This window comes from Cataglyphis hispanica, chromosome 9, assembly GCF_021464435.1.
Source record: "Cataglyphis hispanica isolate Lineage 1 chromosome 9, ULB_Chis1_1.0, whole genome shotgun sequence".
Taxonomy (NCBI): Eukaryota; Metazoa; Arthropoda; class Insecta; order Hymenoptera; family Formicidae; genus Cataglyphis; species Cataglyphis hispanica.
The window spans coordinates 3,744,870-3,766,013 of NC_065962.1; the positions used below are offsets into that span (position 1 = coordinate 3,744,870).

At 32.4% G+C, this 21,144-nt stretch overlaps 1 protein-coding gene and 1 pseudogene across 1 annotated transcript in view; both read right to left on the minus strand.

Moving 5' to 3' along the window:
• The window catches only part of LOC126851975 (uncharacterized), a 169,719-nt gene that overhangs the window by 94,258 nt on the left and 54,317 nt on the right, over positions 1-21,144 (minus strand). The gene's annotated exons all lie outside the window — the stretch shown is intronic.
• LOC126851917 (NADH-ubiquinone oxidoreductase chain 5-like) lies at positions 779-7,003 on the minus strand (annotated as a pseudogene).

A 21,144-nucleotide genomic window follows, 5' to 3' on the forward strand; every position in this document is an offset into this window, starting at 1 on the left:
ATCTTATCTTTTAAAGTAATTTTTACATTTAATTTTGACTTAAGAATTCATTATCTTTTTTATCTAAAAGAAAACTAATTTTTAATTAATTGAAACCAAAATTGAAGTTAATCATTGTTAATGATTATATTGAATTTCTAATATTCCAATTAAAAATTAATCAAAACTATATAATTTACTCCTATTAATTTATAAATTATTATATTATAATTTTTATGAAATAATTTAAATTGAACTTCTAATTCAATATTTAATAAAATTAAAATTCATTTTATTTTATCATATATAAATAAATATTTAATATTATAATATATAATTTAAAAAATTAATATTATTTTACTCTTATTATTTATATAGTTTAAATGAATTAAAACATTATATTTTTATTATAAAAATAATATTAAAATCTTTAATATTTATAAATTTAATAATTAATTATTTTTATAATTTATTTTATATATAAACTATTATATTATTTTATATAATATAATATTTTATTTATAAATAAAAACTATTTTCTTAATATCGTCAATATTATGCTTTAAGTAAGCTATATAAATTAAATTTATTTATTATAAATTAATTATAAAGTAATGTAAATTAATAACAATGATATTGAGGCAATAAAGATAAATATAAAAATTTTATGTAATTTTATATTTACTTTAATTTCTTTAATTACATCAAAAATTAAATTTTTTCCTATAAATTCAATTCATTTTTTATCTAATCTATAAACTTCAACCTCCATATTCAAAAATGGCCGATAAATTCATAAATATATATAATTTAAGAATCACATTGAACTAAAAAAAATCTATAGATATATAAATTTAATAAATTTTTAAAATAAACAAAATATCCAAAGATTATCCCCATAAATAATATCAATATTGTTATTATTTTTACATCAATATTTATATACATAAAATAATTATCAAAAAAAAATTCAAGTTAATAATGATCCGTTAATTAATCTTAATATCATTAAAATAATTATAGAAAAATTCATTAATTTATCTTCTTTATAATAAAAAAACCCTCTTCTTCTATTTACTTCGCCAAAATAAATATAATAAAATAAACGTAATGAATAAGAAACGGTAAAAGAAAGTGATAATATTCTTAATAATAATAGATACATGTTTATATTTATTATATAAATAGACTCTATAATTAAATCTTTTGAATAAAATCCTGTTAAAAATGGAAACCCCATTAATGCTAGCCTTGAAATATAAAATCTTATTATAGTAAAAGGAATATACTCATTTATTTTTCCACAAAATCGAATATCTTGATTATTATTTATTAAATGAATTATAATTCCCGCACATATAAACAATAAGGATTTAATAATTGCATGAGTTAATAAATGAAAAAAAGGTAAAAAATTTAATCCTAAACTTAAAATTATCATTATCAACCCTAATTGCCTTAATGTAGACAAAGCAGTAAATTTTTTCAAATCATTTTCAAAATTTGCTATTAAAACAGATATAAATATTGTAAAAATTGATAAATATAATAAAATTTTATCTATTATCCTTCCAATTAAAACTTTATTAAATCGAATTAATATAGCTAAGGGTAACTGAAAAAGGAATCTGAGCTCTCTTAGTGATCGCCGCAAATAAAATTATTATTAAAAGTAATTTAATTGATCTATTTATAAAATAAATTTTCCAACTTCTATAAATAAATATTATCCTAATAGATATTAATAATCCAATATCCCCAAATCGATTACATAAATCTGTAACTATTCCCGAATTATAAGATACATAATTATGGTAAAAAATTATTAAACAATATGAAGTGAACCCTAAACCATCTCACCCAAATAAAATTCTAACTAAATTTGGTCTAATAATTATTAAAATTATAGATAAAATAAATAAAATTACTAAAATTACAAATCGATTAATAAATTTTTCCCTTCCTATATAAATTATTTTATATAATATAATTATTGATGAAATTAATATTATTACTCTAATGAATAAACAAGAAATTCAATCAATTAATATAAATAATTCTATATTAATAGAATTATACGAAAATAATACCTTCATTTTATTAATTATTTTTATAATTATATTTATTTTAATATCTAATATTTTAATTATTCATCCAATTATTATAATAATTATTCTGTTAATTTATAGATCATTTATTTGTTTAAATTTATCTACATTAAAATCAAATTATTTATATTCTATTATATTATTCTTAATTATAATTAGAGGTTTATTAATTATCTTTCTTTATTTCTCTAGACTAATTTCCAATGAACAAATTAATCTTAAATTAAATAAATTTTTATTTATATCTTTTATTATCAATTTACTAATTTTTTTTTTAACTGAAAATCTAAATATAATCTTTATTCTCACACAAAAAAAATATAATTATTCTGAAATTAATCAATTTATAAACACAAACGAAATAAACTTTCAAAATATTTTATACCTATACGAATATTCTTTTAATAATATTACTGAAATATTGCCGCAATATTTTATCTATTAATTATTCTATTTTCTATTATTAAAATTTGCTCATTAAAATCTATTTCTTCTTTACAAAAAATTTATTAAATTATTTTTTATTTTAAAAATAAAAATTAATTTTCTTATTCTATAATCAATGTCTAAAAATTTAATAAATTTAATTACAATTTTATTATTAAATCTCCCCACACCCGTAAATATTTCTTATTGATGAAATTTTGGATCACTATTAGGAATATTTTTAATTATTCAAATTATTAGAGACTTTTTCTTATCTATACACTATTGCCCAAATACTTTAATGGCTTTCTCTAAAATTATTCATATTATTCAAGATGTAAAATTAGGATGATTAATTCATAATATTCATACTAATGGAGTATCAATATTTTTTATTTGTATATACTTACACATTAGACGAGGATTATACTACAATTCCTATAAATTAAAAAACACATGACTAATTGGTGTATCAATTTATATTTTATCGATAGCTACAGCTTTCCTTGGTTATGTCCTTCCTTGAGGACAAATATCATTTTGAGGAGCAACTGTAATTACTAATCTTGTCTCAACAATTTCTTACATCGGAAATCTAATAGTTCAATGAATTTGAGGAGGATTTTCAGTTAATAATGCTACATTAAATCGATTTTATTCCATTCACTTTATTTTACCTTTTATAATTTCTATAATAGTAATATTACATTTATTCTTTCTCCATGAAACTGAATCTTCTAATCCCCTTGGAATTAATAGAAATTTATATAAAATCCCCTTTCATATTTACTTTACCATAAAAGATCTTTTAGGATTTAGAATTATTTTTCTTTTTTTATTTTGAATCATTAACCTAGAATATCTTTATATTTTTAGAGATCCAGATAACTTTACTCCCGCTAATCCTATAGTAACTCCTATTCACATTCAACCTGAATGATACTTCCTTTTTGCCTACGCAATTTTACGTTCAATTCCTAATAAATTAGGAGGCGTAATTGCACTTTTATCTTCAATTATTATTTTATATTTTCTCCCATTAATCAATATTAAATTCAATTCATTAATATATTATCCTTTAAAACAATTAATTTATTGAATTTTTATTAATAGATTCTTATTAACATGAATAGGAACACAAATTATTGAATATCCTTATATTATAATCAGAGAAATTCTATCTATGTATTTATTTTTTCTATTTCATTTCATCTTATATTTTAATAAAAATATGAGATATAATTCTATTTAATGATAGTAAATAATATAATTATTATTGTTTATATTTTTAATTAATCTAATTAACTATAAAAAATTTAATTTATTATTTTATATACATTTTTAAATATAAATAAAATTAATATAAAAATATAAAAAATATTATATATAAATATAAAATTAAATCAATTCTTATTAATTTAAATTAATGATCTTGAACATTAAAGTTTATGCCTTGAAATCATAAGAAAGAAATTAAGATTGTTTATTAACTTTAATAATAATAAATTATAATTATATTATCTAAAAATTCTAATATGTATATACGTACATACATACATACATACATATATATATATATATATATATATATATATATATATATATGTATCAAGCAATATGGTACGCTATAATAGTCAAGATGTAATGTTATTAAGATTAATTAAAGTTATATGTGAATCTGTTGTAAAAAATATATTTAGTATTGTCGAGTAAGTAGATTGATAATTTCGTATATATATCTGCTTATAAATGTTTATTTATTGTTCTATATGAATATTGTCTAAATTATAGCGCTTATTTGCAGAATTCCAGATTGGTATGAACATGTATTATTTATATATATTCTATAATTATGCTGATTATAAATTATAGAATCAGTATTCACAACAGTGAAACTTTTGTATAAATGTTTCTGTGTTTTAATTCTGATCTTTTTTAAAACTATATTCATGATTTTCGCATTATGCAGCATAGCGCAAGATATAATCTTTAACTTCGGATGGACATAAAAATGATTAACAATTATCGAAGTAAAAGAAATATTTACTATTTATAATAGGGTATGGAAATCTTAGTTCCTTTGTTAAGTGATAATATAACAAAAATTGATATACAATATTATATATATATTTACTGAGTTTATTATTTTATTGCTAATCTTATCGCTATACAATTACAATCAATTTGTTCTAGTAACAATAAGTTTATCTATGTATAATAGATTCCAGATTTGATTTGCACAAATAAATGTATTATATGATTTTAGTTAATTTTATTTATTTAAGTCACAAAGAAAACTTTACAACTGTAACATACAATATACAATTATATACAAAGTTGATTTAAAATTAAAAGTCGATGTTATACATTAAATATAAGATATTAAAAATAAGTAAATTAAAAATAAAGCATATCAATTACAGAACAAAACTTAAAAAAAAATTAAATTTAATGTCAATTAAAAATAAAGTTTTACATATTTTCATGTAATGTAAAATAAAAATAAAATTTTTCATACATTTTTTATTGTTACGTCAGGTAGACTTCACGAATTTTTATTTCTCTAAAAATTTTTTTACTGATATATGAATTACTACGTCCAGCGGACTCCACGATTGTTTTCTTTTAAAATAAATAGTAACTTAAGAACGATAGCTTAAGAATCCGTTGCGTTTAATAAATAAATAAAGAAAAATAAGAACTGACAGGCGAGACAAACATTTGAAAATAAAATCTTAAAGGCTATACGATATAAACAGAAATAAAGCCATAATCTAAGACGATAAACAGATGAAGTAATAAAAATCGAGTACTAGAGCATTGGGTGACAAACTCTCTTCTACAAATTATAAACTGCGACTGACAGTTCTCACAATAAATAGATCGATATCAGGAACTCAGATGAAAAACGAAACGGTAAAATGATATTATGCGTGCTCGCCTGACAGTCTTGCTTGTGCGATAAACTCAAGTAGATAATAAAACGTTCTCACTCTTACTCGGTAGCAACTACACTCCATTGGTCAAAACTCAGTCTTATAAACAAATGTCTTCACCAATACCTACGATTTAGAAATTTAAAGGAACGCCCTAGGAAAAATCGGAGGGCGTGATTAGAAAAACTATTCATTAAACTAGATTAACAAACCAATGGAGAAGAGGAGCAAAGGGCTTAATAAGCACCGGAATATTCGTCGCCAGTGTCATTAGAATTTTTCTAACAGTCGTGCGATAGTCTTTATATATCAGCGTTACATTTTCTATTAATTAGTATTTACATATCATTCACTCTTTCTGGCAATGGTATTCGAGGTCGTTTTTCAATTACATTCAGTGCTCTCCTAAATAAAATTAAAGTTAGTGTTCACTTGCATAGTAAAGAGTAATAACTCTATAAGTGCAATCTGCGTGATAAGTGAACCACGATCGCATACCAGGGGCACACCAGCATCAACCACCGAATCTCCGAGCCAGGCGTTCTGTACCCGAGGCCCCGACATCACAAATTTCATCGCATTCTATAAATAATGAGTTTACTAATTCTCTTTAATTATTATTTTTAATTTTTTATATATTTATTTATTTGTTTTTTACATTCTCCTTTTTTTCCTTTTCTTCAAGGAAAATAGTATAAGATAATCATTTTCTCTTTTATTATTTTTATTTTTTTCTCTAAATATGCACCGAAGATATATGTATTTTTCTATTAATACATCTTGATATCGCATATCAAAAATTTTATCCATTACCATATCTTCTTCCTTTATGGATCGGCAGGTGTGAATAACTTAAAGGTTCGAACGTATTATACCGGATCAGTGTTCACACTCAGCTTTAAGCCCAAATCCATCTTTCGTCGCGTGGACCGGCAGGTGTGAATAACCTAAGTAACAAAAAGGATCAGTCTTCGCACTTAGCTTTAGATTTACCATCATTTTTTACATCGTATCTTTGTTAACAAAATTTTATTCTTCGGGTCCCTTTAGTTAAGATTTATTATTTCTTTCATCCACTCTATTCTTCCTTTTTATCTCGTTATCTCGTCATTAAAAAAGTAAGACAGAAATGATTATCGAACTGTCTCCTAAAACTAATAATCACCCCTTTACTAAACATTACGTGTGCTCCTTCAGTGGACATGACACGAAAAACTAAACCTGCCCCGGCACAGTTACGGCGCTGGGCAAAGAACGCCCGAAATAGAAAAATTAGGACAATCCGGAAACTTCTGATTCGGACGTCCGCGTCCTAATGTTAAAATAGATTTATAGTAAACTTAATTTAGATAAGGATTCATTCAACTCAAAGGCATGACAATTAATAATTAATCCACCGATACACACAATAGACAATCTTCTTCCTTCATATTCACTCATCTTTTCCCCATCAGAATCCATACCTGCTTCCTTCCCAAAATTTTCGCAACCTTGTACTTCACCGCCCCCCTCTAATTCCTGTAATCTTTGAATAATCTCAGTGTTCGAGGACATCTCCTCCCCCGTTTGAATATTCACCTCCTCTCAATTATCAACTGTCGATCATTGTAACTCCCTCTCCCCCTTTCGAAAATTCTCCTCCTTATCAACCTCCGCAACTCTTAATTCCCTTTCGCTCCTTGCCTTACGAATCGTCAGACCTCCTAGAAAAGTCAAACGTTTTCGGGAAAGTCCAGGAACTCATGAAGGAACTACCTGACTTTAAGGAAAAACCGCGAAATTTCACGGAATATTGCGATCCCAAAGAAGTGTCGAAGACTTCCCTCTTCGAAGACTTGGATCGCGAGAGCTGGTACCGCTATTTAATTAACCAATTTTCCCCTTTCCATCTCCCCTTCAAAGGCAAGACTCGCATCGATCCCGACATAGTCGACCTCCATCAATTTTATGAAATCCTCCATACAGCCTCACTTGGTTCTATCATCTCTTTCATTGTCCCTGATGCCCCGTTCCCTTTTGTCGTCCCTGTCGAAGTTTTCTGGATAAGGTTCCCTCCCCTCTATAGTCGAATTCGAAGAATTTTCATAATCCTTCTCCTTATTTCTTCATTTTACACTTTTTATTCATTGAATTATATTTCTACATTGTAAAACCCAACCGGAATGTAAATTTTAGTTTGTCCTTCTCGATTTTAGTTGATGACCTCCGCACTCATGTAACACCCGCGAACAAACAATTTCTCTCTCTCTCTCTCTCTCACACACACACACACATTCACACTCACACATATAAATGTAACTCTTTATAATTCATAATATGATTACCTCATTGTAATTAAATATATACATGTATTTTAATAATTAAATATTTAAATGTATCTGCAATCATGTTCAACGGTTCTTTTCCTTTCTTTCTTTTTTTGAATAAATGCAAAATTTTAACACAATAAACAAAAAGTACAGACCCTATTAAATACAAATTCAAACAAAAATAATTGGCAAATAAGAGCCAGCGCTGGAGTTGGTGCGCATACTTTTATTAAATATTAACTTAATCACGTGCCGAATTTACGACATTACAAAATTAAAATTAAACGAACATTTTGGTCTTTTTTTGGAACCTTCTTCAGCGTGAAAATTAGAAGCAAACATATAGTTAAATCGGCGAGTCAATCAAGGGAACTAATCTATATCAATTATATCGTAATAATATGCATGGATTCGTCATCATCAAGATATCATGGGCGCCTTCTTCTCTGATGTCATGAGAATATCAATTATTTAAACTTGACGGTTCACATCCCTCCCAAGTTGGCAAACCAGGAAGTGCATGACACTATGTTTACATGACATCATGTTTTAAAATTATTTCAATAATAAGCCTCCTGGAATTGACAAGATGGGTTGAACTTAACATAGAACGCATAAAGAGGGTAAAATACTTAAATCCCCAAATTTTCTTGTTCAAAGACAATTATTTTTCCTTTCAAAAATTAAACAATAAATGATTCAAAAAAAGAATAACAAAATATAAAGAACTGTCAAAAAATAAAAATAAATTAAATTAAATTAAAAATTAATGATGAATGAATAAGTAAAAATTAAAAAATAAACATATATAAATAAATGATTCAATTAAATGTTGGTAAGCGAATAAGATATATAAAATAAAATCATAAATAAACAAATACGTTTAACCAAGATATGTCATAGATAATAAATAAGAAAAAACATAATGAAATTACAATAATCTTCTAATGACCACTCTCAAGGTAGAAAACTGACGAGAAATAATTGTGGTATATATACATTAATGTGTGGTATCATTACCTTAACATATCTTAGTGTACATCAAACTGGAGCGAAACGACCATCTTCCTCGGGATCTCAATATATACACATATGACAAATTTTCAACATTGAGAAGGATACGTTGGGAACACCAAACAACAGTTATTGAATATTAAAGTTTTGACATTTTATCGATGACGGTCATATACACATCGGGTAGGCATTCTGTGTCTGTTTGTAAATTTAGACTATTTACTTGTCTTTTTGATGAAAATCATCTCTGACAACAATCGTTTATGAAGAGATGGTTCATTATCTAAAATTTCCACGTTCTCCCAATTGAAGTTATCATTAAAATTTATCCTATGATCGGTAACAACTGATTGAACCGTTGTGTTGCGTTTTATGTGATTACGATGTTCTGAAATTCTTTTTGACAATTGTCTGCTTGTCTGTCCTACGTAGGATGCGTTGCTATCCAAACAACCAATCTTATACTAATCTTATAATATTTTTACAAAGGGATTTTGAGGTGATGTCTTTGTGCGTTTTAATATATTTATGCAATTTATTAAGACTAAAATAAGATAATTTAACCTCGAGATCTTTTGTGATATTAATAAATCGTTCCGATATAGACGGAATGTACGGAATTGTAAAGTAAACAGTCTTGGGTTGGTCCTGTGTATTCATTTTCACATAATGTAAATTGTTAAATAACATTTTGAGCTGATGATGGATAGTCTCAAAAATGAAAGAGAAGGGGTAGGAATTATTAAGCAGAATCTGTATAATAAGATTGATGTTTTTTGAATAAAATCGGGTGAGACAATAAAAATGCTCTATCTAAGAGACCGATAACTGTGCCTCTTTTTTGACAGAGCGGATGTTGAGAAAGGAAGTTCAGGTATCTGCCAGAAAATGTCTCCTTATGGTACCAATCATATATGATGCGATTGTTGTCTAAAAACATTGTTATGTCCAAAAAATTTAAGCTATTATTAAAACCAGTTTTAACTGTAAATTGTAATCTTGTATGAAAAAAATTGAAAATATTTAATGTCTATTAATTTAGTAGGAACTGCGAGAGCCACATCGTCAACGTATCTAAAATAAAAAGATGGTGTAAATTTCAAAGTTGAAAGTGCTTTGTTTTTCAAATCTTGTAACACTATGTCCGCAATAATTAGTGACAACGGTGAACCCATCGGTGTCCCAAAGGTTTGTTAGTAAATGACTTTGTTGAAGGTGAAAAAAATTGAATTTAAGACAATTTTTAAGACAAATTTGATTGTCAGTAGAAATTCAATTTCGGGAATATCAATTTGTGAATATGAAATTCCATCTTTTTGCAACACTATTTATTACTGCTTCAATCGGAATGTTCGTAAATAACGAAATGACATCCAATGAAATCAAACTAACTTTACCAGTTATTTGCATATTTGAAAGTTTTTTAACTAATTGGAAACTATTATTGATATGACTTTGTGTGAGTGGAAAGCTTTTGAACATAATTTTATGTAAAAAGGAAGCTAAGTAATATAGAGTGCTGTTTTGAGTAGAATCAATCTAAATGAGCAATTAGGTTTATGTATTTTTGATAACCTATAAGTCCTCGGTAAGATCCCATCACCACAGAATAATGACTTATAAGTAGCCATGGAAATGAATTCAACATTCTTCCATCTGATCAGTAAGTCTAATTTTCACTTGAAGAAGGTCCCAAAAAAGGACTAAAACTTTCGTTTAATTTTAATTTTGTAATATCGTAAATTCGGCACTCGATTAAGTTAATATTTAATAAAAGTATGCGCACCAACTCCAGCGCTGGCTCTTATTTGCCAATTATTTTTGTTTGAATTTGTATTTAATAGGGTCTGTACTTTTTGTTTATTGTGTTAAAATTTTGCATTTATTCAAAAAAAGAAAGAAAGGAAAAGAACCGTTGAACATGATTGCAGATACATTTAAATATTTAATTATTAAAATACATGTATATATTTAATTACAATGAGGTAATCATATTATGAATTATAAAGAGTTACATTTATATGTGTGAGTGTGAATGTGTGCGTGTGTGCGTGCGTGCGTGCGTGCGTGCGTGTGTGTGTGAGAGAGAAATTGTTTGTTCGCGGGTGTTACATGAGTGCGGAGGTCATCAACTAAAATCGAGAAGGACAAACTAAAATTTACATTCCGGTTGGGTTTTACAATGTAGAAATATAATTCAATGAATAAAAAGTGTAAAATGAAGAAATAAGGAGAAGGATTATGAAAATTCTTCGAATTCGACTATAGAGAGGGGAGGGAACCTCATCCAGAAAACTTCGACAGGGACGACAAGAGGGAACGGGGCATCAGGGACAATGAAAGGGATGATAGAACCAAGTGGGGCTGTATGGAGGATTTCATAAAATTGATGGTGGTCGACTATGTTGGGATCGATGCAAGTCTTGCCTTTGAGGGGAACATGGAAAGGGGAGAATTGGTTAATTAAATAGCGTACCAGCTCTCGCGATCCAGGTCTTCGAAGAGGGGCTCCGACACTTTTCGTGGTCGCAAGATTCCGACTTGAAATCCCGCGGTTCCACCTTAAAGTTAGGTAGTTCCTCCAAGAGTTCCTGGACTTTCCCGAAAACGTTCGACTTTTCTGGGAGTTCTGACAATTCGTAAGGCAAGGAGCGAAGAGAAGTTGAGGGTTGCGGAGGTTGATAAGGAGAAGAATTTTCGAAAGGGGGAGGGGAAGTTACAATGGTCGACAGTTGATAATTGAGGGGAGTGAATATTCAAACGGGGAAGGGTAAGTCCTTGATGAACAATGAGCTTATTCGATGATTACAGGAATTAGAGGAGGGCGGAGTAGTACAAGATTGCAAAAATTCAGGGAAGGAAGCAGGTATGGATTCTGATGAGGAAGAGATGAGTGAATATGAGGGAAGAAGATTGTCTGTTGTGTGTATCGGTAGATTAATTATTAATTGTCTACTAATTCATGCCTTTGAATCGAATGAATCCTTATCTAAATTAAGTTTACTATAACCTATTTTAAAATTAGGACGCGGACGCCCGAGCCAGGAGTTTCCGGATTGTCCTAATTTTTCTATTTCTGACGTTCTTTGCCCAGCCGTAACTGTGTCAGAGGTTTAGTTTTTCGTGTCGTGTCCACTGAAGGAGCACACGTAATGTTTAGTAAAGGGGTGATTATTAGTTTTAGGAGACAGTTCGATAATCATTTCTGTCTTACTTTTTTAATGACGAGATAACGAGATAAAAAGGAAGAATAGAGTGGATGAAAGAAATAATAAATCTTAACTAAAGGGACCCGAAGAATAAAATTTTGTTAACAAAGATACGGTGTAAAAAATAATCGTGAATCTAAAACTAAGTGCGAAGACTGATCCTTTTTGTTACTTAGGTTATTCGCACCTGCCGGTCCACGTGAGGAAAGATAGATTTGGGCTTAAAGCTGAGTATGAACACTGATCCGGAATAATACGTTCGAACCTTTAAGTTATTTATACCTGCCGATCCACAAAGGAAGAAGGTATGGTAATGGATAGAATTTTTGATATGCGATATCAAGAAGTATTAATAGAAAAATACATGTACCTTTGGGTGCATATTTAGAGAAAAAAATAAAAATAATAAAAGAGAAAATGATTATCTTATACTATTTTCCTTGAAGAAAAAGAAAAAAGAAGAATGTAAAAAACAGATAAAAAAATATTTAAAAAATAATAATTAAAGAGAATTAGTAAATTCAATATTTATAAAATGCGATGATATTTTCTTATTAAATTTGTGATGACGGGGCCTCGGGTACAGAACGGCTGGCTCGGAGATCCGGTGGTCGATGCTGGTGTGCCTCTGGTATGGAATCGTGGTTTACTTATCACGCAGATTGCACTTATAGAGTTATTACTCTTTACATTGTGCAAGTGAACACTAACTTTAACTTTACTTAGAAGAGCCGCACTGAATGTAATTGAAAAACGCCCTCGAATACCGTATGTGATGTATAGGGACCGTGGTCAGTATCAACATGGTCAATCGAGACCGAGGTCAATTGTAACGTAGTCAATCGAGACTGTGGTCAATTGTAACGTGGTCTAATGTAACGTTCGTCAATATCAACGTGATCAATTTTGACTGTGGTCAATCGGGACCGTGGTCAATCGGGACCGTGGTCAATCGGAACTGTGATCAATCGGGACTATGGTCAATATAAACGTTTTCAATCGGAGACGTGGTCAATCGGGATCGTGTTTAATTGCAACGTTGTCAATATCAACGTGGCTATTCGCAATATGGTTAATTTCAACGTAGACAATCGGAACCGTGGTCAATGTTAACGTGGTCAAATTTTTTACGGGGCGCTCCCGTAAAAAATTATCATATTATATCTTGGACAAAAAGAAAATTAAATAAATGTCATACATGGATCAGCAATATCGCTTATATCTTTTCCACTAATTAAACGCTTTAATTGATATTTTCACGTACATAACCTCAAGAAAAAGAACGAATAACTCTAATGTCTAAACAAAATCAAAATCAAAATTAATAATATTCAATGGCAGACTTTTGATATTATCTTTCTCTCCTATCAGTCTTCAAAGCATCAGATTGTTCCGCTAAAATAAAAGTATATAACTAAGATTACAAAATTGTATTTTTATTGACGAGCAACATAATTTTCACAAATTAAATTTTTTTACTGTCCTCTTCTTCTGCTGCCTCTTGGATAATACGCACATGATAGATGGTATGGAAATCATACAAAATATTCCTGCAACCGTCGGATTCCAACAGTCTTACTTCTTGATCTACGAACTTTAAAATACAAAAAGAATTAATATTCTTTGTGCAAACTAAAACATATATACCACGTAAGTATATAAAATGTACAGTAAGTATGCAAAAATATATTAAATGTAATTATTAAAATATTAAAAAATATTAAAATGTAATTAAAATTTTATCTTGCCAAATGCTGTCAACACTTGATTCATTGTTTGCTGCAGCGACGGTAGCAACATGATCGGCGACAGGTTTGGTATATATGCGACCAGCAATGAAAGGGCCAAGGTGGTGTTGGTAACAGGAGCCGCGGCCATGGGAACAGCAGCGACAGATACGGGCTCACGAGGCAGAGATAGGTGCAGCGGCCACGGAGTCAGTAGTAATAGGTACAGCAGCCATGGAACCGGCGACAAATGCAGCGGTCATGAGGCCGGTGGTGATAGGTACAGTAACCGCGGAGCTGGCAATGATAGATGCAGCAGTCACAAGACTGGCGGCGATAGATGCATCGTGGGGACGGTAACAGGTACAACGGACATAAAATCGGCGGCGACTCGATCCGTAGAAGAAGCAGGTTTGCGAACTCGTAGCTGCAAGATTCTAGTTCCAAAGAAAATTTTGATAAAAAGATATTCTTGTCTTCTATCTTGTTTTCTATCTAAAATTTTAAATAAGTATATTATTATAATTGCAAGAAATACTTTAATTTTTATAATTTAAAAAATAAAAGATGGTATTTACATCAATTTTGTCGGTCATGTTCGATTGAATCATTTGTAACGATCTACCTTTCCCGACGCCACGGATCAGCTCGTCGGTTCCAAGATGCGCACGCTCAGCGGCCCATCCTGAAAAGGACTAAGGGCCAGCTGGCGTGCTTCGCGACTTATCCTGAGAAGGACTAGGCACTGGAGAGATGCTGTTCCTGGCGTCACGAGCGGGCACGAGCCAGTCTTACTGGTTAAGCGCGATATATACAAAAAATAAGTACAAACGCGATGCGTACAATGGATTGAGCCTAAAGGCTCTCGGTCGCGGATCACCGGGAGATTGTCGCGCGGTCGAAGTCGACGGTATCGCGAGGAAGCGATGAAGAGAGCACTCTTCGTCGCTTCACGGACAGCGCCGGTCGTCGAGAGCACTCGTTTCCCGGGCCGGAGGTGTAAGGGAGAGCACTCCCTCGCACCGACAGGATTGGACGCCAAGAACACTCGGCCGGAGACGAGAACACTTGTCTCCTAGACCAGGTTAGAAGGAACGGTATAAGGATCGGTCAGCTGGAGACTTAGAGAGCGCTCTGAGGCTTCGAGTGTCCCGAGGATCGAGACCAGGGAATAATGCCGCGAGCCATGTCGAGCCGGCTTATATACCCGGCCGGCTTCCTCTACTTAGGCTCGCACCGCCCTAGTGGGGATCGTATCGCCCAGCGGCGGCTCATACGGTGGGCTCGCTGCCCCGCAGCGGCGCGGATATGTGAAATTTATGGGGCGCCAAGCGCCGGCCTCTTTTGCGGACAAGTGGACGGTCTGCGAGGCTTTAGTAACGACAAAGTCGTTTCACATTGATCGGTAATTTATATAGATCCGTAACTTTCATGAAGAGAAAAAGCATTATTTCTCATTGGCTGTCAGCAGAATATTATGGGTGCATTCCGTTTCACGCATAATGCGCATAAAGCATTATTTATTTTTGTTATTCACCGAATGTTAAACAAGAATAAAAAATGCATTATGCGCATCATGTGTGAAACGGAACGCATCTTATGTTGCGTCACCATAGTAATGTTTATTCCTCATTTAGACCTACAATACGTATCATGGTCTTACGATTATGTCAATTACAATTACGTATATTGGTTATAACCATAATCTGTGTTCATGGCGATCACAGCTGTCACGATTTTATCATTCAATAATGATTGTGAGATAGATTGGTTTTGGAACAGGGTTTTGGACGCGATACCAGTGATATTTAAATTGTTTAACAATACAATAAAGTTTGTAACTGTTTTAAAATAATTAATTAAAGGGATAAAAATTATCTAATTATTCAGCTGGCGGTTCTTCGAAATCCACGGCCCATCTTTGGCGTGTGTCGAGTATTGATTCCGCGATCTCGATACTTTTCTCTCCACGTAACAGAAAATCGATATTGGGCGTCAGGTACGGCAGGCCACATTGCACGAACGAAAACTGCAAGAAACACCGATAAAAAGATCACGGAATCGATTATTTAATGCAATGGAAAAGACGCGGCTACTCAGCCTAAACAATGTGGTAGAGGGGGTGGTTCAGGAGAGATAGAAAAAATGTGAATTGAAAGTACGAAAGCCAAAGTAAAAGAGTCGATCATTAAATTAACATTAACAATGATATATTAAAGAAAGTAATAAATAATATAAAAGAAAGTGTGTAGATAATCATCCTCAATGGTAAGAAGCGTTTTCGTGTTACGGATAACAATAACAATGTTTCGATACATTGTTATTGTTTTTATCTGCGCCAATACTTTTGCGCTCGGTCGCGCCAATCTCCGGATCGGCGCGATCGGGCGCAAAAGTATTGGACTATTGCGTGCGTGAATTATGCTCGGTTTTCCTGCTGCGAGAATTTTTTGCCGGGACGTAATCAGACCGCAACAACTGAATAATGAAACTTCTCAAAATCACGGTAATCACTTTGCACACGATCGCGAAAAATATAGTCTGTCTAATGATACAATGTAATGAACTTATACAATGTAAATATTCTCGTGAAAATATCTCGATACGAGATCACTATAATCTGGAAGACGTTTATCCGTCGTTCTAGGCGCAGTGTACAATGAACGAGATTTTCGACGTTTATTTTTGTTCTATATCCGAATTCTTCTCGCGAATGTTACATATAATTCTTCATAAATTACTACGCTTAACATCGAAACCGAAAGAACAAGACGCCAATGTGATGTATGAGCCGCGGCGCAATACGCGATATTGATCCGATAATCGACCAGATAACAAGATTCCGGAACTATTATTTTACGGACAATTACAAGATTAATTACGCGAAACAATGAAATACTTTAATTGACTGTTGGCGGGGGCGCAGTATCTGAGAGAGCGTAAATGTTATGATTCGAATGAGCAGCGTAAGCCCGTTGGCCGTTGCGACGTACTTTTCACCAAATTCACAAAAACGAGAATATTAAACGCGTGGCACAACAATTATTTCGGGCGCCGCTCGTTCAAATCATTTACTTACAATTTTCTCGGCAATTACACGGAGCAACGACGTTCGTCCCACCGGCTGGATGCTTTCTTTCTTATCTGAGATCTAGCTCTCGTCCTGGCTACTTGGTTTCGGACCTGCATCTTCGCCGATTTCACGTACAGTGCCGCACAGAGCACTCGTTTTGCGGGAGACACGGCACAATAAATCGCAAATAGGCCACCTGTGGCGCCTCCGCGTTACACAGAGCCGTCATTTGGATCTCACAGTTTTTGAGGTCCTTCATCGCCGTACGGGTGATTATATCGTCCCGTATTTTCCAATTATAATTCGGCTGAGAGATGTGGATTTTTCGGCAGCGTCTGAACGGCTCTTGTCTCTATCTTGCTCTTGTGTCTATCTTGATAGTTCTCAGAATTGAGTCTCCTTGACGCTCCGTCGTAGGAACTCCCTTGCTTCGTGCGGGTGGAGTGGCCATCCCTCTTAACTGGATCCTTCCTGGTTCTTCGCTCCTCCTTCCTGTCGAAAGAAATATAGAATTTACTGCAGAGGCGTTTATTTGCCATGAATTTTTAATTACATAAATAAGGCGATTACGATCTGGCGGTTCTCGTTCTCCTTGAGTCTCTTGGACTATCGCTCTCGGCTTATCTTTCTTCCTCTTCTTCTTCCGCCAGGTGGATTCCGTCACCTTTCCCGCTGCCTTCAACTAATGCGCGAGCTCATTATCGCGCTTACATTATTGCTATTAACTCAAAAGAAAACAAGATCTCACTGATCTAGCGATCGAGTCGCTCTTTCCCTAATTCGGGAAGATGCAGGCCCCCAGAAAATCGTCCGCGATCGGGACTTTCGGCCCTTGTGATGGATGTCCCAAAATCGTCACGTCACAAGTTATATTATACATATTGTTGCATCCCTGGATTATGCCCGTCTCCGAGAGATCGTCTTTAAGCGCATTGGTTAATAAACAACAGCGGATATCTTGTGTTTCGCCGCCATCTTAATCCGGTAACAAATGTCAATCGGCGCGGACGTTTTCGCTATTATTTAAAAACGATATTCTCTGTTCCGTATTCTATGTTGTATTAAAGTTCTCTTTATAATTAGTTTCTTTATAATTATGAGTTATTATTTATAACGCGAGTGTGAGAGCCGGTTGTGTCGTGCGCGTTTCGGTTCGATTTATCTCGAAGTCATTGCGCGGACACATTATCATATTTATATGATTGTAATTAATAATTAATGAAATATTTTTATTTACATGTTATTGGCTGCTCTTTGGCGCTGGCTTCCAGAAATATTTATATATATTAAATATAATTTATATATATTAAAAATTCACAGCTGCTATAAAGCGCAGTATTAAAAAATCGACTACTCTAAGCGTTAAGTAAAATAATTTCATTCGCATTAAGTCTTGATTTACTTATTGGCAACAATATTTGTCGTGAAAACATTGAAATTAAAATACTGTAAATACTTAATTGTTAAATAAATTGTTAAATACCTAACAATTTTTTTTGTGTATTATTATATAAAAAGATTGCTTATAAAGTATTATATATATAAAATAAATAATAAAGTAAGTCGGGACCGTGGTCAATCACGACCGTAGTCAATATCAACGTTGTCAATCGGGACTGTGGTCAAAATTAAAGTGATCAATTGTAACATGGTCAATCGGGATCGTGGTCAATCGGGACCGTGGTCAATCGGGACCGTGGTCAATCGGGACCTTGGTCAATCGGTATCGTGTTTAATTGCAACGTGGTCAATATCAATGTGGCTTTTGGCAACATGGTCAATTTCAACGTGATCAAACGGGACCGTGGTCAATATTAACGTGGTCAAACGGATGCCACTCTAATAAAGTAATTGATAATACCTGATCTCTGAATACCTACGCGATGCAGATGATAATTGAAGATAAATGGTTAGAAGACATTCATATTGATAATTTTGGATTATTAAAATCTTCAGAGTATCAACTACATGAACGTAAAGAATTAAATGTTCTGATACAATCGAATACAATGTTTTAATTTAATCGAAACTATTTGTAAAGGACCTCGACTGGACATGATGGGCGATGAGCGATGAGCAATATCCAATGAGAGTTCTGCTTTTCCGAACTTTCACATCCATCGGGAGGCTCGGTGCAATGTCACTCAAAAAACTGACCAAATTTCTGCTTTCGTCGCTTGCGATGCGCGAAAGCATCTTGATAGCGATAACCATAAATTATACAGAGAAAACACGTGATTTCGTAATATTGCACTCGGCGAAAGAACGCTGCACTCTGCGTCGAACAACGCGATTGTTTGATTGAGAGCCATGCTTGAAACAAAGGGAGAGACGTTAAAAGAACTGCAAGTATTTGTAAACAACAGTCACCTTCAAATCAATGACTCACGTAAAGTTGTTCTTATAATTTAATCAAGAAAAAGAATGGCAGAAATAATGTCTCTCTCTCTCTCTCTCTCTCTCTCTCTCTCTCTCTCTCCGAATCTTTGAGAAGATTCTATTATTAATTTGATAAAAAAGCGGCGCGCAACCTTTTGCTCGTCAGTTTTCGACAGTAAAATCTTAACAATAAATCGCAAAATAGGTCATTGCTCGCAAAATATTTTTTTATCAAATATACATTGTAAAGTCATAATCAATTCGTTACATGATAGTGATCAATGTCAGGTATTTATCTTCATCGGATCGCTAAAAAATATCTTTTCCACTATTGCCGAACAATGAACTACAATTATGTAAAAAAGAATTTTGAAGATATAGAAAATATAACAGTAAGTTTTTGTTCTTTAAATTAATATTATTTTTATTATTAGAATTATGCGTTACCTCGATTGCAAAATGCTAGCAATATGCCAGCAAATTCAATCATGAATTTGCAGCAGATTCCGCTCTGCTGCGTTCCTATTAAGCTTAATTTCTGGCAGCTCGGCTGATACAATGCCAGAGAAAATGAAGCAAAAATCGAGTATTATTTGCTTTTACATCTTTCAGCAGATATGTAACAAATATCAAATGAAGCCTGTCACATCAGATCTGACAGCAGTAATGCAGCAGAAATCAAGCATGGCATGCCGTTGCAACATGACGGCAGAAATTGAGCATAGCCTGCTGTTGAGACCGAATAAAGGTCTTGCGATATTGTATCATTTATTTAAAGGCAATAGTCTTGATAGATTCCCGAAAGTGAATAAACCACGCGAAACGCAAGATTCGGGACATTTTCGCGAGAACGCGAACTACACAATAAATAACTACGTAGTTCATTGTAACGCGTAGGATTGCGAAACAAACTGACTTTGTGATAAACTTGTGAACAGATTAATAAACATTTTGTGATAATATATTTAGACATTATGTTATTGTTAACGAAAATAAGACTTTGTTATTTACCCGTGAGAATCCCATTTTCTCGTGATAGTAGGGGATCCAGAGGCCAATTCAGAGTCCGGAGATCCAGTTCAGTGTCCAGCGGCGACTTGAAAATAAAAAAAATTAATTAACGATTAAAAAACTATCGTTTCTTTGTTATTTGTCCTTCCGCGTTGTCCAACGGCGAGCTTGAGCATCCTGATGAAATATTTCGAGCATCTGATGACGGAAGCAGAATCCAGCGGCGAGCTGAAACAGAAAAATAAATTATTAGTGCGGCTGTATGCAGAAATTGGCAGTTACGCGAGGCACAGCTATTGCGTCATCTCGAACGAGCGCTGACGCGTCGGACGATGAATCTTGATGCGCAGTTACCGACACATCCTTGTCTGGGAGAGGAAAAACAGACTGGCGACCGTAAATAAAGATAGGAAATCCTATCGAATCTCTAACTTATTCTTAATCTCGTCATCGAGTCCAATCACGATGTGACGATGAAAATACAATAAAGAAAACACATTTACAAAATGAAAATAATCTAATATAAATGTAATAAAAACTAAGTATTGGCATATTTAACTATTTAATTAAATCTATAAATTTAAATAAATGATTAATTTATAAATTTTATTAATTTATAATTTATAAATATTAAGATTTGTATAGAAATTGAACTCTCACTTTGTTTCAAGAAATTAATTTTCTATCTAGAGAGAGAGAGAAAGCGGGTGATTGATTGACTGCTCCACCACTATGGCGGCGCACCACTACTAAACGTGCGGCTCATCGACGTGCGTCCGGCTAAAAGTCGGCGCTGATTGGTAAGACTTTACATAATAATAACTCTTTTATTAAGTGTTACAGATCAAAATGCTAAAAGACTTTTCTATTCAGTTTACTGTACTCTACCTGCTCGCGAAAATTGATATAATCTTTGCAGGACATCCTGTATACAATGCTATTGTTTTGTATATGGAATATCGCATTTTGTTAT